This window comes from Carassius carassius, chromosome 12, assembly GCF_963082965.1.
Source record: "Carassius carassius chromosome 12, fCarCar2.1, whole genome shotgun sequence".
Classification (NCBI taxonomy): Eukaryota; Metazoa; Chordata; class Actinopteri; order Cypriniformes; family Cyprinidae; genus Carassius; species Carassius carassius.
The window spans coordinates 17,019,599-17,045,358 of record NC_081766.1 but is presented as its reverse complement, the minus strand read 5'-3'; the positions used below and the strand labels follow the sequence as shown (position 1 = coordinate 17,045,358).

Here is a 25,760-nt window from a genome sequence, read left to right as displayed (position 1 = left end):
TGAACTTAACAGGCCCATTAGCTTTAAATAGACCTGCACACTTAGTCAGGTGCCTGTATACTGAATGCTTTTTATTATCTGTCAGGAGAGATGAGAAGAGACAGCCAGAGGGAAGAGAGTTAACCACAAGTGTGTGGATGCATAAGTGTGTCTTCCTCATTAGTTGTGTGGTTTAATCGCCTGTGATTCATTAAAACTTTACAGCTAAATAGCTGATCCTGATATATATCCTGATAGCTGATATAGATCCTCTTTAATGGATCGAATTCATACTTTATAGAAAAAATTCATAGAATCTGTGCCAAGCGGTCAAAGAGTTAGTGGTGAATTACAGACGAACCGTGTAATATGGTTTCTACCTACATGCAGAATGATTGGTGAGTCATGGCAGTGAGTTTTAGCAATTATATCTCACCTCTGCACTGATATAACTGTCTATATGCAACTCTATATTCATCTAAACCTTATGTAATTTGTCAGTAGGTTCACTGAAGCTGGAATTTATTGGTCGGATCTGACATAGATCCAAGCAGGGGCACTGCTATGGTGTCTGGGCTCCCTAAACAGCATATTAACTCAGGCCCCCTCCGCGATCACGTTTTCTGGTCCCCCTCAGTAAAAGAATCATGTTCCAGGCCCCCTCTCCCTCATTGGGTCCTTGGAATTGTCCTAACCTTTACACCTGTTACAGCGCCCCTGGATCCAACATAAAGACAATGATCAGTTTAAAACTGGTCAATCTCCCTACATGCAACTTATTTATGCTACATACAGAATGAGTTACTAGTTGCTGAGCATGGAAATTTCAATAGACTTTTCAGCTGTAACTTATCAAGCATTCGTTTGAGATACTCATCACCAAACGACTGGCAGAAATCCAAAAGAGCTCTCCATCCAAATAACACCCTTCCTACAGTAAAGCATGGAGATGGTAATATCCTGTTATAAGGGTGTTTCTCTGCAGCAGGGACTGGAGCACTTAGTGGAGACATATCCCAACAGATTAAAGGCTGTGATTAAAGTAAAATGAGGTTCAACAAAATACTGAAACAAGTGGGTGATCCTTTTTCCAACTCAGTGATTTAGGTATTTTATTTTATTTTTTTCTGACATGTTGGTGTAATATCTTTCACTTGGATATTATAAGTTTCGCTGAGTAAATATAGCTGGATAAAACAAAAACTGTGTCCGTCTTCATTTCAGGCTGCAAAGCAACAATATGTGATTATTTTAAAGGTGGGTGATTATTTTCTATACCCACCCTATAAGCTTAACAAGAAATTTACGTATTACCTGGCTTGCTCTTCAGCCATCTGTTTGAATAATTTTCAGAATGCTTCACATATAATTTGGATGCACTGAGGAAATCTATTCAGGTATGAATCTAGCTAAACATCTTCCATGAATTCTACAGTGCATGTTTTGGTGCATTATGTGCATTAAGATCCTGTTTATTTAGGATACTGAATTTCATGTCTGAATATTCTAATATATATATATATATATATATATATATATATATATATATATATATATATATATATATATATATTTTTTTTTTTTTTTTTTTTTTCATGTCTTTCGTAAATGTCTGATGGTCTAACGTCTGTCAAGACAGTTCCGTATTAAACATATTATGATGACAATTAAAGTTAATCTATCTATCTATCTATCTATCTATCTATCTATCTATCTATCTATCTATCTATCTATCTATCTATCTATCTATCTATCTATCTAGTTCCTAGGTAACCTGTTTCTGGTACGCGTTTATACATAGTGTCACCGTTTATATATTCCCGCCCAGCGCGTATGTGAGGACCTGCCCTGTCCACGGTGACGGTCACGGTGTGCTTGTCTAGCTCTGCTCATTCTGCACGGGCTGCTGTCAGCACGCAGAGTGTGAACGGCGAGGCGTAACACTGTTCTCCACAAAACCGTGTGTTGACCTGCTAGACATGAAACTGTCGCTTTGGATATCGGACTGTCCTAAAAGCCCAGATGACAAGCCTTAACCCAGAGTGAAACGGTATGTGTTTGTTGAACTATCGATTGTTTTAGTGCTCGTGAATACTTGTGCTGTATATTTAAGTAGAAGTTACGCGTGGTTGTCAAATGAGATGTCTTCGTGACTTTAAGGGAAGGGCTGAAGTTCAAATAGACTTTATTATCGAAGTTGGTCGTTGTGGAAAGTCACGGTCGGTTGTTTTAGAGACGATATCAGTGTTTGAGTTTCATACATGAGATTGTGGAAAGATATTACCGCATCGCCTGTGTATTAAACTCACGCGCGCAGTAAACTGATTACGGTACACGCCTGCTTTTGTTTGTACTCAGAAGACACATTAAATCACGATTGTTTGTAGGTTCACTTATGTGCTGTGATGTTTGTCACTTTCACTTGACTAATGTGTTAATTTACCAGAATCAAAGAATATTTAACTTCCTTGTCACATTTCTCAGAGTTACAGGATCTAGAGCTGTAAGATGAATGTGGAGCATTTTCTTCACCCCCTCAAGCTACATAGTTATGAACAGTTTCATAGTTTGCTTTTGGATGGAAGGGATAAGCTTTTGTTTTTGTTTTCAGACTGTTCATCTAAAAGCTTATTTGGCTGAGGTGCTGTTTAACTCATTCAGCAGGAACTGGCACAGCACTTATATCCTGTGCATCTTGGAAAGATCAGATCTCTGTCATGCTGTCTTTATAAATATCCCAGTGGGGTCTCTCTGCTGTGGGGTGTAATTGGGCATCCCGCCTGCACTAAATGCATGCCTGTCCTGCCTGAGTGCAACCTTGAGCTGTGCTCTGTTCTTTGTCACTAGCCTGATAACTTGACAGATACTGAGACGACTGGGCAGTCTCGGGATTGTTTCCTCTCTAATTAGCCCAAAATAGCTCTGGATCACAGCTATGCGCTCCCTTGCATTAATCACTTCCTAAGTGCTGGAATTGATCGTTCTGGGTCAAACTCTGCCTGTTGTCCTAACACATAATTTTTTCCTCCTTCACAAGATTTAGAGTTATTCAGCGGCACAATATGCAGAAAATATGCTTCCTAACTGGCATCCCGAGAGTGAAGTCATTTGGCACCTGATTTGTTTCCTCTCCACACATTCAGCCACTCTGGGACTGCACGGGTCTGGTTGGCTGCCAACGGGCCACAGCGGAGTGCATTGGTGAGGTTTTGGTCAGCTGTGGTTTTCTGTTCTTCCCATTGTACCCCATCCCCACTGCTCGCTATTGACCAAAGCTCATAAAATGCCACATGAAGGTCAGAGCTGAACCACTTACCCCTACAATAAGGCTTTTTGGGCACCCACAGTATTTGTGTGTGGTCCTGCACAGAAGTCTGTCCTTAGTCCCACAAGGCTGTTTATATAGACAAATATCATTTTAAGTGACACATCATATATAACAGTAGATCACATGCAATTTGATTGTGAATATATATATATATACATATATATATATATATATATATATATATATATTTGAAGAACTGTTTTAATATACCTTATATATTTTAATATATATTGAAATGTAATTCATTCCTGAGATGGCAAAGCAAGATTTTCAGTAGCCATTACTCTAGTCCTCAGTGTCACATGATCTTTTAGATATCATTGCTATTTATTAATTTATTTATTTCAAACTGTTTTAATAAAATATACAGGACATTTAATTTTAAAACATGGTTCAAAGGGTTTGAAATGGGCCCAGTCAGTGACCTTTTGCATTGCATGCTGGGCAAGCATGCAGTCAGAATTGCACTTACTCGCGAAGGCTTGCACGTAGCAATTTTCGAGGCATGCAATTATCTTGCTTGCACAGTCAATCTGCTTCCTCTCGTTTTTGTTTTTAGTAAAGTAAAGCAAACCTCGTAATTTTTAGAAACATTCACTGGGCCATACAATCTATTTCTGGGTCTTGCATTTATGCACTTTGTTTAACAACTCAAATTAGACTACATTTTAAGTAGAGGGAGGTCAGGATTTTGAGATCTGTGAAGGTTTTTTTTTATGTAAATAGCTTTGGTCACTTTGTGCCTCGGAAGTAGAATGTCATTGAAGGAGACACTTGGATGCTGTAGGTATAAATGGTTGTCCCATCATGTAGTGCAGGAAGTGACAGCTGGACTGAAGTGACTTTCTTGGAGGCCACACCTGAAAAAGATCCTCAGGACGAGCAGATGGCACGGACCATCCCATGAACCCCTCAAACTCCCGGGCCGTAGTCTGTTTGCTCTTACCACATAAGTTGAGTACCAAAAATTCAACAGGGGCTGAAGTGATTGGATTGTTGATTGCAAGTCAGTTTTTGATTGTTTGTAGCTGAACAATAGCAATATTTATGAGATAATATTTAGATGCATTGTTTGAATTATTTGTCCAGTGTTAACAAGGTTACATGTATTGCTCAGTCATTATTTTTTCCAGCCACACTCATAAACCACCACATAACCGCTCCATTATGAGCATGACATCTGTAATGACATGTTAGGATTACAACACAGCTTATATTTATAAACCAAAATGGCTTGGTAAGCACAGCATGTTGCATCAATGAAAGACACTGTTTCAGGTCCCTCCTGTGAGCTTCTCTCAGCAGAAACCCCTCATTGAATGAGCATTTTATGCTAATTAAAACGATCACCTCTGGAAGGTTCATGTTGATAATGGCAGCAGTCTCAAGTGCAGCATTAGGAAAACCTTTTGGCAACTAGTCATGTGTCCATAGAGACTCTTCATTTGCTCCTTTCACCTGTTTACTTCCATTCAGAACACTAGAATTTCTATGCCACAGCCATTAGAGATTATATTCAGAAAATGAGCGTTCCTCCGGGGGACGGCTTCCCAAGAAAGCTCCTGATTCTGAATATAGTTCAATTTAGATGTGTGAGGCTCTGCTCCTTTTGCTGTTATTTCCATACAGCACAGACAAAACACTGCTTTCTGTGCCCTGAATGAAACTAGCGGCTCACGACTTGAGTGTGTGCGCAGCACAGACTCGCTGCTATTGGAGATCTGAAGCTTGCAGAATAAGACGTGACAGCTTTCTGGTGATGCCCGGTGGAATTGTGGGGTTATGATCAAAATCTTTCGGAAACCATAACAACAGACCTTAGCAAAGCTCAAACATTATTGCAGTTTCTGTTGAGTTCTGCATGGCCATAGTGTGGAATCTAGATAGAGTGTGGCAGACGGGGATTCGGGGAATGTATTCCCTGATGTAGAGGGAGTGTTACTGAGGTTCAAGGTCCTTTACCCACAGTTCTTTATAGACTTGTCTTTTCACAGATGCATGTGGTGCCATGCAGGAGAGAGAAGAATGCTGGTTAAGTTTGCGTACTGGTTGGTCGGAGGGCAGAGTGTTTAGATTGGAGACTTTCCGTCATTCCAGTCTCTGCAAGAGAGGCTAAAAGGCCTGCTTGAGAAAATGCACGATTTGGTGTGATCGTCAATGAATCATGTTTCACACACATTTTGTGTTAGTACCAATAACCCATAATAGTAACCACAGAATAAAGAAGTAAAACAAAACATTTCTCATTCCATTTAGTATTTTTTCTTTGGCTGTTCGCACTCTTGAAATTGTATAAGTCTCAAGCTGTGTTACATGTAATCTATGAATTATTTATGAGCATTTTTATTTAAAATGTACTCACTTAAGATTTTTGGCATCCGCGCATTCCTGTGGAAACTCCTGCTCATAACTCATATAGGGCCTTATCTTTTCAATCTGATGTGGTTTGGAAAGTGTGAGTGCAGAGTTTCACTGCAAGCATTCAGATCGCATGGCAGGTGAGGGAAAAATCTGAAAACTGTTCCCTGCAACTTATTTAAAACTCAGCCATTGCCATAGTAACTGCTTATCTGTTCTAACCATTGAACATCTATAAGTGGAGAGCGGTTTTCCTGTGATTCAGAAGATACTTTTGAGGTAATGCAGGATGCTCAAGTGAAATGCGAAAGTGCATGCTGCATGTTTACGTGCAGCTAATGAAGAGGTAAGTCTGTCATACTGAGAGGAGGCTTTCATGAACCGTAATAGATATAACCTGAGCTGGTAAATGATGGACATCTATTTGGTGCTGCAGGATTTTATGACTAATGACAGTCTGTCTAGATTACTAGTTAGCTTGATTACTGTTATGTACAAATCAGTGCAAGGTTAAGCTCCTTTCTCTTGGGAAATGTTTGGCTGCTTTAGTAAGTTGCTGACATATCTAATTATTTTAGCTCTGCTGCAAAACCAAGCCATCATGAGCGCACACCTGACGTGAAGCCTGTGCCAAAAGTTGGCCTCCTAAAATAACTTCAGAGTTTCGGCCAAATTTTAAGGCAGCATTGCATGTATCCTTCATGAAGAAGACAATTCCAGAGACAAGCTGGGAAAAATTTTATTCCAAAGCTGCACCCAAAATGGTTTTCTTTCCTACTATAGAGTAGTATGTGCAAAGAGTAGTGGGTCCGATTTCACAATATTCATAAAATATGACGCAACTGATGGTGGTACTGTATGTCACTTTAAGCTGACAACATGACAGATGTAGTGCATCCAGATTACATTTATACTATATTCATACTGTATAGAACATACATTTTAATGGTTGTGAAGTCATTTAAAAGAAGACTACTCGGAGAGTGTGGAATTTTGGATATTTTTGTGCAATTTTTGCCATTATTAATGGTGTCTGAAACCATAGTTAACATTATTGAGTACACTTGTTCAAACCCATAATGCACCGCAGTAACAAGTACACTCAACAGCTAGCCGCAAAAGAACACTTATTTACTGAATGAATGAATTTCTGCATCTTATGAAATGGTGTCCACATTTAGTGAATGCGCTCACTCTTTTTTGTTCACTTTTGCAAGTGTATTAAATTAGTAAAGTAGGGAAGAGTGAATGAGGTTGTGAGAGAGATTTCAGATGCAGTCTAAGATGACAAAATAGCAAATGAAAAGTCTAATATTTTAACAAGTATTTGTGAGTTCTATGTATTTTTATGCTTATGGTGTCACACAATTTGCAGAAAAGAACACGCTTTGTGAACACGTAGGTTGGTCATTAGCTTACCAACATGTTTATACAGACATTTCAAAATAAATGAGTATGACATAAAGCATGGCATAATGGAATCAGTATGTCCTATCTTGTCTCTTGTGATGGTATGGTTTAATAAATCGTCAATCAGACAGTGGAGATCATTGTTTTGCCAGTGTAGTTTCAGGGCTGAATCATTCCTCATGCTGCAATCAAGATGTTCAGTGTGGTGGGTGGCCATTTCCACAAGGCCATGCCACTAACTCGTGTTTGATGCAAATGACAAAACTGTTATTTGAAACTCAGAAGTATGTATTCCTTTCATTGACTTCCACAGTAACTTAATCCTCAGCTTGGTTTCGTTCTAAAACAATACCAAACTAGGTCTTGTGGCTTGTTTACAGGGTTCCTAGTGACAGGTCTTTCTCATAAAGGCTACATTATGCACATTTCTGGAGCGGAGCCCATTGCCTGAGCTCCTTCATGCTCACAGCGGGATGTGTTTCCTCGGGACAGCTCTGGTGTGTCATTGCACAGGCCTGTAGCATGGAATGCAGCAGGATGAGTAAATGTCCATGTGCTGATCGGCAAATCACTGTCCGCCACTCTAACACTGTGCTCTTTTGTGTGCTCTTCTCGGGCATGGAAGCAAAGACATTCTTCCAGTGCCAGGAGCGCTGCCAAGAGTTCCACAGGAAAATTAGAAAGGAAGGAGGGCAAAACTGAGAGTCAACGAGAACAAAGCTATTGTGTGGCTTTAGTTACATGCCTCTCTTATTGCTCTACTTGAATGGCAGAGAACGTTGTAGTTTTTTATTTATAAGGCCATGTTAAATGTTTTATGGAAGCCGTTGCCTCTAACAGTGGGAATCAGTCTCTTCTGGCACAATGGGTAGGATGCTAAATTGGGATTTTTGAACTTTACAATGACTATGAGAACTGATAGAATGCCAGTAAATGTTTCTTTCTTTTTATATTATGGAAAATCCTGCACTACGGTGAGTCCATGTGAACAGCAAGCATGTGGAATAGTAATACCAGAGGGGTGCCGCCCTATTTCCTTGTTTATTTTCTTTCTAAGCGTCACCACAAGTGAAGAACACAATGATCGGTGGATACTAAGCTATTTAGCACATGCAAGAGGTGGCAGGGTTGTTGGATGTAATTAAAACTAAAATCATGAAAATGTTACTTCAAATAAAATAAACTTCCACTAAAATAAAATATTACAAAATGTAACTTATATTTTTATTTTATTGCCAAGGAAACATTTCTTGTTTTTGTTTAGTTCATGTTCTAAAATAACTAAAATTTTAATAAAACAGTATAAAACTATATAATAAGTATATAAAAACACAAAAAATTACTAAAACTAACTAAATTGTAAATTAAAAGTCAAAAAAAAAAAGATCTAAATATGAATACAAACTAGAATCTCAATGATAATAAAATAACACTAGGATGGGGTTGGTGATATGGCAAAAATATCATATCCCAATTTATTTCAGGAAAATCACAGTACACAATTTTATATTGGTTTTACTGTTTTACAAGTTGTCTGACCGGTCGAGCTAATTTCCCATTTTAAAAACAAAGCCTTATAATGTAACAAAATCTAAAATAAAAAAAGATGGCCAAAGTGGGTGAAGATAAAAAGATACAAATCTTTGTCATTATTTTATCTTTGTTATTAAAAATAAGAAAAAAGGTACACATTATACAAATAAAACAAAAAGTGCTTTATTTTACGGGTACAGTAGGTGTATTTAGCAGTAGCATTCAAAAAATGTAATTAACAAATATAAAATAAAACACTATATACACTTCACCTTATAAATTATACATTGATTTTTTGAAGTTCTTCTGTCAAGAGCAAAAATAGTTTCTTTCTTCTGTTGAATATAAAAGTTGTTTTGAAGACTGGGGGTAACCAAACAGTTCCTGGTCCCCACTGACTTCCACAGTATTTTTTTATTTTTTATTAATTCAAGTCAATGGGGACCAGCAAATGTTTGGTTACCCACATTCTTCAAAATATTTTTTTCTGTGTTCAGCACAAGAAAGAAATTAATAAGTTTAAACCTGAGGGAAAAGAAAAAACCTGAGAGTAATTAATGACATAATTGACTTTTCTGTGTGAACTATACATTAAATGACAAGTGTCAGTTCTTAACTGTTTACTTTCACTTTAGGCATAACCAGCTGTGTTTATTTGTAAACCTTTGTGTTTTTTTTTATTGTCTTTTTATTAGTTTTGATATTTATACACAGGAAAGAAAAAAATTATGTATCAAAAAACAAAAAACATAAACAAAGATGGATACAGTAAACCTTGTGTTTTTCACAGTATTAGTGGAATCAGGCTCGAAAGATATCCGAGTCAAGTAATCTATTTGACAGGCTTTTTGTCAGAACAGCGCACAAATTAAATGTTTAACTGGCAAGGCTGTAAAGCGCATGCAAATAATGCACTTTTGTGCCTGCGAAATAGTCATGTCACCTTTATTTATATAGTGTTTTAAACTAAATACATTGCGTCAAAGCAACTGAACAACATTCATTAGGAAAACAGTGTGTCAATAATGCAAAATGACAGTTAAAGGCAGTTCATCATTGAATTCCGTTATGTCATCTCTGTTCAGTTTAAATAGTGTCTGTGCATTTATTTGCAATCAAGTTCAATGATATCGCTGTAGATGAAGTGACCCCAACTAAGCAAGCCAGAGGCGACAGCGGCAAGGAACCGAAACTCCATCGGTGACAGAATGGAGAAAAAAACCTTGGGAGAAACCAGGCTCAGTTGGGGGGCCAGTTCTCCTCTGACCAGACGAAACCAGTAGTTCAATTCCAGGCTGCAGCAAAGTCAGATTGTGCAGAAGAATCATCTGTTTCCTGTGGTCTTGTCCTGGTGCTCCTCTGAGACAAGGTCTTTACAGGGGATCTGTATCTGGAGCTCTAGTTGTCTTGGTCTCCGCTATCTTTTAGGGCAGTAGAGGTCCTTTCTAGGTGCTGATCCACCATCTGGTCTGGATACGTACTGGATCCGGGTGACTGCAGTGACCCTCTGATCTGGATACAGACTGGATCTGGTGGCTACGGTGACCTCGAAATAAGAGAGAAACAGACAAATATTAGCATAGATGCCATTCTTCTAATGATGTAGCAAGTACATAGGGTGTTATGGGAAGTGTTCCTGGTTCCGGTTTACCTAATTAATGCAGCCTAAAATTCCTTTAACGGATTTGGATATTAAAAGCATATTAGTATGTTATGTGTAAGCCAGGTTAAAGAGATGGGTCTTAGATTTAAACTGCAAGAGTGAATTAGTGTAGTCTTCTGTGAGTGTAACTCTACTGCTGTTAACATTTAACATTAACAAGTTAACATTTGATGGGGATATACAGGTGCATCTCAATTAATTAGAATAAAAAATGTAAAATTAAAATTTATTTCAGTAATTCAACTCAAATGGTGAAACTCATGTGTTAAATAAATTCAGTGCACACAGACTGAAGTAGTTTAAGTCTTTTGTTTTTTTTAATTGTCATGATTTTGGATCATATTTAACAAACACCTACCAATTCTCAACGAATTAGAATATAGTAAATGGTCTCTCATTTTGGTTCACTAGGCTACACAATCATGGGGACTGCTGATCTGACAGTTGTCCAGAAGACAATCATCGACTTCCTTCAAAAGGAGGGTAAGACACAAACATTCATAGCCAAAGAAGCTGGCTGTTCACAGAGTGCTGTATCCAAGCATATTAACAGAAAGTTGAGTGGAAGGAAAAAGTGTGGAAGAAAAAGATGCAAAACCAACTGAGAGAACCGCAGCTTTATGAGGATTGTCAAGCAAAATTGATTCAAGAATTTAAGTGAACTTCACAAGGAATGGACTGAGGCTGGGCTCAAGGCATCAAGAGCCACCACACATAGACGTGTCAAGGAATTTGCTTAACCACAGACAATGTCAGAGATGTCTTACCTTGTATAAGGAGAAGAAGAACTGGACTTTTAGAGTCTGGAGGAAGGGTGGAGAAGCTCATAGCCCAAGTTTCTTGAACAGTCTGTGATGATTTGGGGTGCAATGTCATCTGCTGGTGTTGGTCCATTGTCCAAGTCACTGCACCCGTTTACCAAGACATTTTGGAGCATTTCATGCTTCCTCCTTCTGACCAGCTTTTTGAAGATGCTGATTTCATTTTCCAGCAGGATTTGGCACCTGCCCACAATGCCAAAAACACCAAAAGTTGATTAAATGACCATGGTGTTGGTGTGCTTGACTGGCCAGCAAACTCACCAGACCTGAACTCCACGGAGATTCTATGGGCTATTGTCAAGAGGGAAATGAGAAACAAGAGACCAAAAAATGCAGATGAGCTTAAGGCCACTGTCAAAGAATCCTGGGCTTCCATACCACCTCAGCAGTACCACAAACTAATCACCTCCATGCCACGCCGAATTGAGGCAGTAATTAAAGCAAAAGGAACCCTTTGAATTGTTGGTTTTTTGTTAAATGTGAGCCAAAATCATCACACTCAAGAGAACCAAAGACTTAAACTACTTCAGTCTGTGTGCATTGAATTTATTTAATACACAAGTTTCACAATTTGAGTTGAATTACTGAAATTAACTTTTCCACGACATTCAAATTTATTGAGATGCACCTGTATGTCACGTTGTGTTATTGAGGTGGAGGCACCAGAACTGCAACTGCTAAAATATGTGCTGTAGCATGATACTAAGATATTTCTTCAGAAGCAGATAATGGAGAGAATTTAATTGTTGACGATCAAAAATCAGGATGTCGCACACCCCTACACTAGGAGATCTGTTTGGTGCTTCTACAGAGTATGACCTTCTTTTATCATCTCATTGGCCACAATATACCTTAGAAACATGCAGGAAGGAAACAAAACCTAGTAGGATTCCTAAATCATTCATTTGATCTGTCCATCCCCATACAGCATCATTGGTTTGCCTGGAAAGCACTGAAGACATGTGAAAGTGTTGTTGTTTAGAGCCTTCCAGCAGCTGTGGAAAGGACAGGGGTCGTAACAGTTGCCCCTCCTTATCATGTTAATGGGAAAGTGCTCTTAATGCATTTGTTTGCTCTTTCTTCACCCTTAATGGTTTCACTGTTCTGTGGGGTGAAACAGAAATCATAAATCAGATCTGGCCCTAGGGGAAAGTGAGAGGACAAAAAACAAGCATGAAAACTTTCATCACGTTCCATAAATGCGGGTCATGGCGGCTGCTGATGTTTATGAACACTGCCTCCCTCAGACACTGATGGGCCTGATACCGGGATGGCTTTTAGTCAGTTGTGGTTTATTGATTGTTGGATAAGAGTGGATGTTAGCTCTCAGACTGAAGCCATGCTGAGGTGGTCCGTGGGCGTCGAGATGGAGCTCAGGGTGGCTGTTATTCGTTCTGCCTTGCAGGCTGGTACGCACAATTCCAGTGCATGTACAATCAGTAATGACACCCCTGTGTACTATAGAAGAGCCACATTGACAGACAGGGGAAACAAGCAAAATAGTAATTGTAGCCTAGCTCTGACATTCCAGTACTCAGAAGAAAAGTAATAATCAGTTTAAACATTACAAATGTCATTGCTGTTGGACTTTTAGATTCTAACTTGGCTGCTTGATGTTTTTTAAAATTTCTAAATTTGTGTATTTTGCTAATTTAGATTTAAATTTAGGATGAAAAACTTTATGCTGAAGGCCTTGTAGCTACTTTTTCAGTCAAATATTTAGCTTTAAATGGAAGATAAGTTTACATTTTTGCCCAAAACACACATTTATAAAAGTAATCAGGGATCGGCTCTAGCTTACCCGGAGGACTATTGTCAAAAGATTATGTGTTTTTTTCTGTGAAAGCCTATTCTTGGTGCTTGGGAGATCATTTTTTAAATGTTAAAGTAAAAAAGACTAACAATAGTGCTAATAAAACAATGCAATACTAATACTAAAAACACTCTAAGTTCTGACAGGCTGCTTGGCTCATGAATATTAATCATGTCGTCTGTGTTCACTCAAACTGATTTACTGCTGTCAAAAGGCGGACAGTTACAGGTGAGTGCTAGCGAATGAGATTACAGCTTGTGCGTTAGTTCCGCCCACTACTGAAGAAGCTATATTTTTCTAGAAAAGGCTAAAATAATGAATAACTCTTTAACAAACTCCGTCATTTTGAAAGGAAACAACATGAAAAAATATAGTTTACATGTTGTGCATAAATTCTACATGCTATGTTGATTTGCATATTTTTGTGTTTTGTTTATTTGGATGCATATGATTTTAAATTTAGGATTAAAGACTTTATGCTGAAAGCCACTTTTTCAGATAAATGTCTAGCTTTATATGGAAGAGAAGTTCACATTTTTGCCCAAAATAGCTATTTATAAAGTCATAGGGGATCAGCTATGCCCAGAGGACTGCTGTTGAATGCTGATGTATTTCCTGTGAAAGTCAATGCGGTGTTTTCTTGAAATGTAAATGCAAAATACAGCCTCATTACTGTCAGACTGGTGGGCAGAAAGCTGACGTTTGTTTGTCTGCAGGCAATAAACTTTGAGCTAAGGCAAATATTTTGGAAAGATCTTAATGATTGTTCAATGGAAAACGCCCTGATTCTGGGTGGGGTTCCGAGCAAGGAACAACACTGTAACATAGTGAAGGTTGCAACATGTCGACATGACTGTAATATCAATGCTACTCTGCTAATGAGGGGAAGGTACAATGCTAAATATGCCAAGCTTATAATACCTTATGCCTTGTGCTATCAAAGCCTATAAGGGTTTTGTGCAAATGACTATGTGCATTATTTAAAAGACCTTGGGGCTACATGTGGCCAAACCTGATTAGTATTTAGCTGCTTGTGTTTTTATTTTTACCCTATTTATTCTGGTGCATTGCTAAACACAATAACACACTTCCTTCAGGCTGCTTTTAAGTAGTTTCCATGGCTACAAACGCTCTTGCAGCTGGATGGGCAAAATGAGCAGAGAGCATGGTCGTTAATGTACTCCCAAACACCCCTCCTTCACTCTTTCTCTGCTCTTTCCCCAGAGGGTTTTGTTTTGGCACTGTAGGGAGGGATTTTTGGGAGGTTTATGCTGCGTTTAAGAGTAGAGGAAGTTTGATTGCACTGATGTTGCACCCCAGCACAGGCGTGGCCTAACTGGAGCACCCTGGAGGAGCAGAATTGAAGAGATGGGTAGATAGAAACACATCTATAGGCATAGGGAGCGATTGAGACCCAGGTAGAGATGTTGGTTACAGAGAAGATCTAAGATGGGAGATTCCCAGGTGAAGCTTTGGTCCGAAAGCCTTTGGTAAATGCATCAAGAACATGTCAGGTTCATTTGACAAAGCAAGGTATGTATTCACTCTACTTTTCATCTTACACCAAAGAATTGTCATGAAACTACAGAGACATTCTTTTTGCTGCAGTTAATAAAAAACACTTGAGGATGAGTTTTGGATGTGAGGAGAGGAGAACAAAGTAACAATGGAGAGCCTGGATTTACTGTGGTTTGAAATGTAAAGCTTTAATAAGTTAAAAGATAAAGTAAAGCTTTACTTGTGTAATACTGACTCATGTATCCTTTTAGTAAACAGTAGACATTTTACAATGAAAGTTTTGTTGTAATTTACTTAATTATTACCTTACCTTATAAATTTTTTCTTATGTAATATACTAAAGGAGATATTTTCATCTATATTGTTCAAAGTATCTCTGACCTCTGAATTTCTGCTGTTTTCCATACAGTGAGGGCCTTGTGTGACCATCAGGGATCCCAGAATTTTTTTTTTTTTTTTTTTTTTTTTAGGCCTGGAAAGGACATAGAAAAGAATAAAAACTTAGTCATGTAAATGTTTGTAAACCTAACTTTATCATTTTGTATCATTTTAAATATGTTTATTCAAAAGATTGGTGCCACAAAACAAAACAATTGAAATCAGCCCAGGCCAGCAATCTCTCTAAAATGAAAAATCTTTATCTAGTTATCAGAAATGACTGGGAAGGTCATGGAAAATCATTGAAACATCATTGATATTCACTTGGTCAAAAAAGAGGAACCTTTGGTCATGCGCAATCTCCAAAAAGGACAAATTTGCAATATTAAAATAGTCCATGTGACTCATTCTGTGTATGATGCTGAAATACCTAATGGATTTATTTCACTTCAGACATCTAAATATGCAGAGTTTATGGATTTACACCCAGTCTTTAGACTGAATGATACAGTCAGTCCTTTCGTAACCTCCCTGGGTGGGTCACTAATGGCTGTAAATTGTAATTGTTTTGTAACCACATGTTCAGGACGTTAAAGGAGCTTTCCTGTAAGAGCTTGTGATGAAGGGTGTAAAAGGAATGAGCTTTTGCTCATTATTGAACATGGCAGTTGATTGAGTCTCAAACTGTTAGGATGATCTGTTTGTGAGTCAAGCTTGTCATGGAAAAAAAAATAAAAATTCAGCATTTGCTTTTCTCTTTTGTTTTGACAAGATTTGTTGCTTGTGTTATTGTTAGCTATTATATCACATGTATCTACCAAACTAGGTCCTATCACACAGAGTTTAAAATGGGAAAGGGTTATATTTGCATCTTTACCTTGAGGTCATGTCAACACTGAGCTCATCTGAAGGTTTCCAAAAATACAGACCTGAAATAGGTCCATCCTCTCCGAGGTTACAAGTTCAGTAGCTGCTCCGATTGTTTATCAGAAAAAAAAAATTTAACATTCATGTGAATCTTATGAAAACTCTCAAGACGTCTGGGTTATATTTCACCCACAAATAAAAGAAATTATATTATGTTTAAAGAAGACTACGCCTATTTTCAGAAGTTAAAAATAGACTGTACACTGAAAATAAATTCGTCTCATTTTCACTTAGAAATGGACGCTCTTAGTAAATTTCACAATTACAAAGAAACAAGAAGTAACCAATTGAATTAAAAATGGAATTCTGAAGTACACAGACTGAAAAAGTATTTTCTTGTGAAACAGTGTAGTGTTGACATTTCATGACATTTAGCACATATTTTGTAACATGTAATGTGTTAATATTTATACATATACTTACTCAGATTTAAATAAAAAAATGTATCCCCCCCCCACCACATATTACATTAAGTTCATGACAACACGTTTCACCAAAAATCATTAATGTCACAATGCAAAGAAATCTTAATTTAGTTTATTTCATTTTGCTAAAAGTGTGGGGATAGATGTCTGGTCTGGTCAGTCTGCTAACAGAGATAAACAAACCAAAGAGCTAAACGGCAAAATAAATAATCCTTTGATCTTCTGGGATTTATGGCACTGACAAGAAAAAATATATCATAGGTTTGCACCTAGACAAAAATGTTTTTTTCCCCCTCTTTGTGGCACTGAGTAAGGGCGCAACCTGGGGTCTTTGTGGTTGTTGCATTTGTATGTGCATGGTTACCTACTCGCACTGAAACATACTGAGTTTGGGTATTCAGTTTAGTAAACAGCTAAATATATCAACGTGGCATAAGCAAGCTCTTATATATCACTCTCTAGAGTTCTAGGTATGGAGTTCTTCCAAAAAACTTTGATTTATTCTTTTAAGGCTATTTTTATAAACGCATCCACCCAGTCTGGGTGTGCAGAAAGAATGAATCAGCAATTGTGATTTCATTTGACGTTTGTCTTAATGATGTGATGAATCATTTTGTGAAGTGATTTATCCGTCAATGCTACAGTGAGTGAAGCTCTGTAATGACGGAAACGGTTATGGCAGAACCGCATCTGATTCTGAACTAATGCAACATTGCTCAACGTGGGCCGATGGCGTCTGAAATTGCTTTTTAATTACATGCCCATTCGAAGTCCTGTTATATGCGGAGTAAGAAAGGCTGATGAATTGAAAGATCAGATTTTAAGGGAACACTAACACAGCAATAGGTCTAAATCATTTTTCCATCATGTTAGAAAGGTTTTGGTTTAAAGTAGGACACTAGTCCGATGAGTACATTGTAAACTGGTTACAGTGATTCACTTCATGCAATAGAGTGGTTAGTGCTCTGCTGTTTCATGGTGTCATGTAACACTGCATTGTGGGTTGAATTTGTAATTTTCAAGGGAAAAGCAGTCTTCACACAGTCCTAAGTGTACCATTAGATTAGTCTTCTAAAAAGGAGCAGATAGACAGTGGAGGGGAAAGTGGTGCACATACCGTCTGTCTTTCATTTAAACAAAAAGCCTTTTTTTTTCTTTTGTAAAAAATGTTCAGTTGAATATTAAGAGCACCTTCTGAACTGAATCAGTTTTTTGCTCTTTATTCCACAGGTAGGAGTATGAATCTTCTCTGGACTGTGAAAGCTGTGCTAGGCTAGAGCTGGTCTCAAATAAACAGGTAATGAATGGAAGGAGCAGGTTGCTAAAACTAAACCCATGTGATTGTTGACAGATGGTGCTTGTTTGTTTTCCTGCCTAGTGTAACTCAGAAGTCTGTGGTGGTATTTTTTATTTTATTTTTTACTTTACTGTTCTACAAACATAATGCCTGGAGAAAGTGTAGCTATTACCTCTGCACCACTGAGCCACAAAGGCACCATACCAAACACTATGTGTCTGCTCGGACAAAGTAATCATCTGTTTTTTCTCCATTTTATAAGTTGGTTAGTATAGCATTTCTGACAAGGGGCCTTTTACATGCCATTGACTGAAACATGGCAGTAATGACACAGCTTACAGCTCTCACTCATATTCAGATGAAAAAACTCTGCAAAGATGTTAAATCATAGCCGTAACCTGTAAATCAAGGCAGCTTTGTAGAAACCTCTGCGTAGTCCACTTAGTGTAGACCATTGCTCAGAAACGCACAAGAGTCACACTTATTGCAGCGGTTAAAACAACCTCACAATATGGCCTCAGCCTCATGGGACATTCTCAAGGAGTGAGGTAAGACTGACCCAGGAAACCTCCCAGCATTTTATTCTTTGGATTATTTCTCTTTATTGGAAAAAACTGTCACCACTCCCTCTTAGTGTTGTTCCCTTTAAAAGAAAAGAGCCAAACAAAAGCACTGGATCAAATTTAGATTAATGTGTCTGCACACATTCCCTGGACAGATTGATAGATTTAGATGTTAGATATAGATAGAGATGAATAGATTATCTATAAATAGAAATAGATATCTATAGATAGAAATAGATATCTATAGATATATAGATAAGAGAGATGGATGGAGATGCATGTATAGACAGATAGTGATGGATAGATTGATTGATAGATTGATTGATTGATTGATATAGACATGAACAGATAGATGGATAGATGAGATGGATAGATAGATTTTGAGATGGATGTAGATAGAGGAATAGACAGACATCTGATATATAGACGGACTGTATTGTCATTTTTTTGTGATGAACGGGAGGGACCTCAGGCTTGCGGACATGTTTGATTATTTATATATATAAATTGTGTAATTCAAAGTGGAAGTCTCTTTCCTTGGTATTTTCACATGAGTCAGTTGGCATGTGGAAGCTTCATTATGTGGTAAACAAGTATTTATTAAGCAAAGGATTCATATCTTGCCAAATCAGACAGATCTGCTTTAACCGATTTATAAATAAATGTTTTAATGATTTATCACACATAAATCTTCTGCTCTTGTCTATGAAAACTTGTTCATGGAAAAGTAAAAATAAAAATATTTGTAAAAATTCAAGAAAAACAGTTGCGAGTGTTTTTCCTTGTAATTGTGATCTTTATATAGAACAAAAAACGTTCTGGTTACTAACGTAACTTCATTGAAGAAGACAATCCTCGAGTGAAGCAGGGCGAGACTCATGCTCTCACAGTGAGAGCAGTCTTTCTCAGTGAGCACTCACTGTGCCCGTCTAAAACTACCTTCATGGCAAAACATTTGAAAGAGCTCTGCTGAAATGTGCTCCTTGGTAATTTGCTCTAGGAAAAGGTGCTCTTTGTGTTTGCCAGATGGTTTCAGGGGAGAAGCACAGAGGAGGAGTGTTTTTCCTCTGCTGTGGCTCTTCTAAGGTGAGTAAGTGGGCTTCTTCTCTTCTATTTCCAGAGTCCAGTGAGGAGATGATCTTCACACTGAATGAGAAAATTGGGACAAAATGGCATTTAGATCCGACTTGTAAAGGCATTTGGCTCTGCCCATTTTGGCAGGATTAATTGCCCTTTGTTTGTGCAGGAACATGAACAGATAGTAAAAAGGAGTTTCCCCATTAGCATTATACACAACGGGATAGACCGTTGTGAAAGAGAACTTTATTTATCCCACAGTTATGAACTTCATTATGGACAATGAGCTTCCATAATCATCAGTTATTTCCTAGTGTCTCAGTAAAAGAGAGTTACTATAATCTCAGGTTTGCAGCAATGCTTACTTTGCTCGTTTGGTAGGGACACTTGTTTTGAAATATTGAGAACATGGATCTTATGAAAACAGTGCCAGCTGAAAGACTAAATGTTTATTTTAATAAATGCCTGCACTATTATTTTATAGATGTCTGTGACTTGCAGCCATAGAGGCATTTCTTCTTCTTCCTCAAAAAAAAAAGCCTGTCCAGACCTTAATTCATGTTTTTTTAACTAAAGTAAGTCCCAAGGTCTCTGCTTTGTTTGGCTGTGTAATGCACAATCATGCATGAAGGGCGTAAACCCAATGTAAGGATTGAGTTTGTGAAGCTTGAGTGAAAACACAAGTATGTGGTTGGAGACTATGACTATGTCTGTAATTTCTGATTGAGTCGAGTACGAGCAGCCCTCAGTAATGTTCCTGAGGCGCATCTCCATGTAACCCCATGGGTTTTGGGGGATAGCAATGGTAATGATTTTCCCTGAAACGTAGTTGGTGACTTCATTTGTTTTTGCATTTAATGGTTTTATGTAACCATTGCTATGTCCAATTAGCACAATTTTTGTTGCAGGGAAAATGACATGACACACGACGATCCCATTCATTTTTATGATTATTTTGACCCTTTCCCCTATTATTGCATACATCACCGCTATTTTTAATTGATGGAGAGATGGCACATAACCGAGTTGTTTTGGGTTATGGGGGCTGTCAGACTAATAAATCACAGTCTGCACAGATCTGCCTCATTTCCTGTCTCCTTAAATCACTCAAAACACCAGATCAAATATATATAATCCTCTGAGAGACTGCAGTTCCAGAAGCTCTCAGCCAGAATGTGCAGATTGACCCACTTCTACAGCTTTGACCAGCAATCACTATTTTTGAGTTTACTCAGTGTTGGGAAATCACTAACTAAAAGTAGCGACATTACGAACTTGAGTAGTTTTTTTGTTGCATGACTCTAGAACCAAATAGCTTTCAAAATAAAATGGCTTTTCCAGTAATAAACTTTGTATGCAACAATTAAAAATTATCACTCTAGTGAATCAACTTTTTTTGGACAGATCATGTAAATTGATTTGTTTAATTCTGTATATATATATATATGGCTGCATATTTAGTTAAATGCTGCTTTTCATGTCTTTATAAATATTATGTTTATTGGTTTAATTTAGTGTACATGTATTTGGTTCTGTTTATTGCTTTATTTATTTAGATAGATAGACACACATATATGGTCACCTTAAACTTCAATTTAGATTTTTAGTATAATTTTATTTTAATGGCATTTTATTTATTTATTTTTGTGGCTGCATATATAATTAATTTTTTTTGACATGGTTATATACAGTATATGGTGTTTTTCCAATTTGATTGGTTCTATTTAGTTGAAATATATGGATTCTGTTTATTTATTTCAGACATACAGACCTACAGGGGCCCCTTAAAAAGCTTCATTTTTTTGTAGCCTGTAGTCTAGCTAATTACTTATTCAAAAGTTTAGCTTGGCTGTTACTTGCTTTTAAACTGTTATATGCAAAGTGCAGGATTACACATTTAAAGCTAAAAATACTCATTATTTAAAGCATCAACACCAAGTCATGTGAAGCTACTCTGTCTGACAGTACGAAACTGTAATGACACTAACTGAAGGATTGCCAGTTCTTCATTTGACTTTGAGGTTTGAGAAGCAGCAGCGCTTGGATTTACTGAAGGCAAACCACACTTCTCCGTTACAAAGTGCACTTTAAAACCAAGCCGTCTCCTCTAAGAGTGGCTTGTGACGTTAGGGAAGTGGAGCCACCCTGTCTCCTTCAGACAGCTGAGGATGGATGTGTGAAGCCGCAACCTTGGCTCTAAAAAATAAAAATATTAAATACATTAATTCATTATTAATGCTGTTAATTACAAGTAAATGATACATAAAAACATTAGCATGTACTGTAGCTATAACAAAGGGCAGGTCTATTACACTTGCACTGCATGACTTAATTCTCAGATCTATTTTAATGTATACATTGCTATGCTTATCACAGTGTCGAACATATGTGAATGAATTACTTATTTACATTGTGTTATTTACTTTGTTGGTTACAATGATGCAATTTGCAAGCATGCAGAGCTCAAGCCAAACAAACTCTGACGTATCGAGCGGAATCTGACTTAAAAGCCTCTGATTGGCTATTGTGTTCAGGCACTTAAGGAACATTCTTTGTGATTGGCTACATTTGCTCGACTCTCCAAAAACAAAAAGCTAAAAACGTTTCAAATAGAAACTTTTGACACTCTTCACTGAGTGCTCACAGAAATATGGGAACTTTTGAAAGCAGCTGCATATCAACCGGTCCTGATCAACTTTATACTCTGTACTACCTCTACTGCAGAGAGTTTGGTATCATTAGGATTTTTAATTTAAAATTAAAACTTAACATTCACATTTAATCCTGTAACCTCATGTTTTATGCAGTTAGTGTACTGTGAATGTCTTTGGATCTGTAAAATACCAAGTATCTAAATATCTGATGAAGTTGATTTTGAAACATCCAGGATATGTTGTAAACAGCGACCTGAAGAGCTGAAATTAACAGAGAATCATCAACTTTCTCAGATTTGGCATTATAGTTAAAAAGCGGTTGTTTCTCGTGCAAACAAGCTTTTAAAAAGAAACTCCGCCCAATATCGTCAGCGTTAGAGAGCTGTTGGGCACACATTCCAGCAGTGTCAGATCTCATAATAAAACATAACACCGGCTCCACGTCACAGCCCCTGTGTCAGAGCGCTGTGGTCCACATATGCTGCCATTTTATGATTGTTTTCCTCACTTCATTAGGACCCTCAGCACACAGCAACCAAGGGAAACCCACTCAAGTTCATGTTTAAAAATAGTCTCTGCATAACCTTACAGACATTTGTTCCATCATAACTCCATTTCTGTCTAAAAATTAGGATTCGACTTTGTAACACTTTATCTTCGGTAACACTTTTGTAATCATTCATTAATCAATCATTAACAAACATTATATCATACTAAACAGATTATTAGTTAATATATATAGTCACGTAGCTATAAATATGGTAATGTACTAATTAACTTATTAAACATCATCTAAAGATTAACAGATCATTATTAAATGGGTGGTTGATTGCAATTTCACTTTTTTTCACGTTAGTTAGTGTGTAATGTTGCTGTTTGAGCATAAACAATATCTGCAAAGTTGCAGTGCTGAAAGTTTAATGCAAGCAGAGATATCGTCTTTTTAAAATTCTGTTTCTCGCATCATCCCGCTCTGCATCTCTCTCTCTCTCTCTCTCTCTCTCTCTCTCTCTCTCTTGCTTTCTCTCTCTCTCTCTCATTTAGATCATCAGATCAGCTCCAACAAACTCATGCACTTATTTTCACATAGCAATGAGAAGCGTTGTACATGGACGCGTGTATGGTTGCTGTGCTGTATTAAAGCTTTAATCAGAATAAAACTGTTTATTAAAAGCTAACAGAAGCAGAAGCATTTAGAAACAACAGCGTATCTAAAAGTATGAGACAACAACAAACAAACATAGCATTAAGAGCCATGTTTGCACAGGTTCTGCGCGATCCTTTTCATTAATATTCTCTGCGTCTCAATCAGTCTCAAATTGATAAGCAATATAGATGACCGGAGTACATTCTGAGCTTGAGGGGCGGGATGTTCAGGCGTGCTTGAGGCGGTTTAGCGAATCACAACACACTGAGCCAGCTGACCTATCTCAGCCCATCGCGTATTTCTGAGGGAGGGGCTTCAAAAACAGGAAATAATCAAGGCGTCTGTGAGAGAAGGGACAGATCGGTGTGGAGTAAAGGTAAATTATGTGAAAAATAATGAATTTTTTTTTTTTTTTTAACGAAGCATGAACACGTTAGCATGAACCCCATAAACACAATCAAGCCTAGGAAAAAACCCAGTCAACCACCCCTTTAATGTACCAATGCTTACAAATTCTTACATGCTTAAAAATCTCATTAAACTTTCAAATATGATCATGCACTTTTAAAAATCTTCAAATGATTTTGACAGATGGTTTACAATGATTAAAAGCTTCATTAATAAACCATTAACAGACATTATATCAAACTTAACAGATCATAAGCAAATAATTATAAATGTCAATAAACCTTTAATTCATACAATCATCCACTTTTTAAATTGTTTAAATGACTTTAGTATAGGGACCACTTCTCAGTATTAGCTAGCTGCTTATTAGCATGCCTGTTATTAACATATTTGCTGTTTATTTGTACTTAAAAGGCACATGTTTTGCATGACCATATTCTACATTCCTAATCCCACCCAATATACATGTATAAACTTAACAACTACCTCACCAACTATTAATATGCAACAAATTAGGGGTTTGAGGCAAAAGTCATAGTTAATTATTTGTTAATAGCAAGAATTGGATTTTAAAATAAAGTGTGACCGCGATCTGGTTAAGTATTACTTACTGTACATTTGATAATGGCTAAGTGTTTTATATGATGATATATGTTCATTAGGTGAAAGCTGCTTTACAGAGAGGCGTGACAGTAATGAGTCTTGTGATCAAGACATACGTCGCTCATAAAATCAGGGAAGTGCTTTCCAGGAATAGAAAGTTTTATGGCTCCATCTGAATTAAAGTATCAGTAATATTCAGGTACCCGTGATCTCCTTGGAGAACTCAGAAGAAAATTATAATCAGCCATCTGCCTTGAACAGGCATTTGAGTCTTTTACTCTTTTACCGTCAGTTTGGGAGACTGTCACACAATTATGCCTGAAATAAAATACAAATAATATGATGGGTTCCTGACTGCACTCACAAGACAAATAACATACTATAGGCCTAAATCTGGTAACCCAATTTATTTAAATTTGAGTACAGACCAATGTTGGGCAACTTACTCTGAAAATGTAATCAAATTACTGATTACTTCTTTTAAAAGTTATCATGTTAGTGTTCGGATTACTTTATTTAACTTTATATTAAGTAATTAGTTACATTACTTTTTTCTCCATGAAATTAATGAAATTCCAGGACGCTCCCGATAAATATATCAACATTCACAGAACACTGTTATTTTTAACTTAAGCAAGCGGCTGCTGCGTGCATGATTTGGCAGATTGCCAGAAAAGAGCACTTCATTTATAATCTCTAAAAGACATCTCAGTTCATTGCAATCTTACAAATCTCTGTTATAACACAATAAATCTATGCATAATGAATCTTTTATAATGTCTACAATTCATGCTCTAATTACTTTTTTATAAAGTTATAACGTGTTAAATTACTCCATTACTAAAAAAGTAATCACATTACAGTAATGTTTTTCTGAGTAATGTGTTACTGCCCAACACTGTTACAGACCCACGGAACTATTGGGTTTTTAAAATTCTTAGGTTTAAACACATAAACACATTAAATCATCTTTGTTTGTATAGTGCTTTTCAAGAAGTTATATTACAATAGTATGTTATACTGTAGTGTTTATAATGTTTTTATAGTCCCTATAAAAACCTTGACTGAAAGTCATCACATAATGCATTTTTGTCTTTATGAACATACCAGTCAGTGGAAAAATGTCATGATTCCTAAATTACCATATGTATGGCAAGTTTCTGTTAATTCATATGATCTCATTTATACGTTGTAATATTATCTGCTTACCCCTGAGAGTTAGGGGTGGATGCTTGCTCATTTATTTATTATGATTTTTTTTTACATTATATCAAATCATACAAATTTTAAATCACCAAGTTATAATATAGTATATATAGTTACTTTTTCGTGTTTACAATAAGGTGCATTAGGTAACCGTAGTTAACTGTATTAGTTAACATGACCTAATCATGAACAATACTTCTTTAGCATTGATTAATCTTAGTTAATCTTAATTTCTGTATTTACTAATTATTCAAATCAGAAGCAAGTTTTCTAAAAAAAATAATGAATAGAGCTTAATATATAGGCTACAACAAGGTTTAATCTGGCCGCAAAGGAACAAAACCGGGGTTGCCTTATATAAGAGAAAATCCCCGTTTGCTTTCTGAAAACACGTTAGCTTGCAGTTTAGCGATCTCCACTTCAATATTCTATTCTCAGAACATTGTAAATCATTGTTACGAATTAACAAAAGTCTCTACTCAAAGAGAACAGAAAAAACATTCATAACAAATAACAGGGATCCAAATAAGATCCCTGGAGTCCCCGCTCTCACTCCCAAGGCTTCAAAACACCAAAGATACTTTAAAGTATAAAGAGTAAGTTTATTAAACATAAGGTAGTAAAGAGCATATACATTTCAGGAGGGGGAAAA

General features: G+C 37.0%; 1 protein-coding gene across 2 annotated transcripts in view; it reads left to right on the top strand.

Annotated features, from left to right (window-relative positions):
• Positions 1-1,825: 1,825 nt before the first annotated feature.
• Positions 1,826-25,760, top strand: part of LOC132154946 (serine/threonine-protein phosphatase 2A regulatory subunit B'' subunit alpha-like) — an 87,693-nt gene continuing 63,758 nt past the window's right edge. The window contains exons 1-2 of one of the 2 annotated variants that reach the window (XM_059563686.1): positions 1,826-2,029; positions 17,384-17,450. The gene's annotated coding sequence lies outside the window, so the exon portion shown is untranslated. The remainder of the gene's footprint in view (positions 2,030-17,383; positions 17,451-25,760) is intronic. The other variant, XM_059563687.1, reaches the window with a different exon arrangement.